Consider the following 1,071-nt stretch of genomic DNA (forward strand, 5'->3'; position numbering starts at 1 on the left):
CGATAGTTTGAGTGCATATTATAGTTCTACAATGGATGTCATAGCCTACTTGTTGTGTACATTTCACTCAAGCCACTTTTTTAGTTTAACTCTGTTGAATTAGGCCAACATTTTTTATTGTACTGATAGGTTATTGTTTACTAGTTGTAGTGGGGCTATTATTTAGAGTTTGTGTTAAGTAAAAGAGCTGTTATTTCCTAAATCTTGGTTTTTCAAGCCCCACCTTTCTAGCCAATTTTTCTTTGTAATACTTGACTTAATTGGAACTTTTTCTATATGGTTTTGTAGCTTGAGAATAGGTAGTTGTAGTGGGCCTATTCTCAAAAGGAGTGTATTTTTAGTTTTGGTGCAATTGTGTTGTCAAATTCATCATTTTTAGGTGACAAGAGATGGGAAAGTCATGCATTGGTAGACTGCATATACTAAAAGAAAAGGAAAGTTTCAGCAATTATAATGCATGATAAATGTCAAGTTTTATTGTATTATTGTACATAAAATCACACTTTTATTAGCAATAATAATAATACTTTTTATCATTGTTTTATTTTTATTCTGAATGAAAACGTAATATGACGTATTTCCGGTGAAACAAGCCTCAGAACATCCGGTCGGGCCGTGTTTCATATCCAGGGGTATATAGTATCTATGGTAGGACACTCTCTTCTATTATCTACTCTTGGTTACAGGGATAGGAAACTTCCGTTCACGGGAAATCAAGCTACCTTCCCCATACCGTATTAATTCTTTCTAATTGTCAGTAAATTTCATTTTTACACTGAGCAATGGTGGCTAGTCTCTGATGTGCCAGGTCTTTCTCATCGTCTTTCAGTCTGTTCAGGTCCACTGTATCAACTTGAAAATGAACTTGCAATGGAGCCATGTCTATATTCTTCCTTTACTTTAGTTATCTGATGTTTATTTTATTATTTGGCTCCTCAAAATTAGAATGTTGGTAATGCATCACTTTATTTCAAGTGTCTCAAACAAAAATTTTTTTGAGGTACTTAGAGTATTTAAAACAACTGCTAATGGATGGAAGACCCGGGATAGGTTATAAACTTTCTGTAGATG

The sequence above is a fragment of the Amphimedon queenslandica genome, unplaced genomic scaffold (genome assembly GCF_000090795.2).
Source record: "Amphimedon queenslandica unplaced genomic scaffold, v1.1 AMPQUscaffold_12657, whole genome shotgun sequence".
In the NCBI taxonomy this organism is placed as follows: domain Eukaryota; kingdom Metazoa; phylum Porifera; class Demospongiae; order Haplosclerida; family Niphatidae; genus Amphimedon; species Amphimedon queenslandica.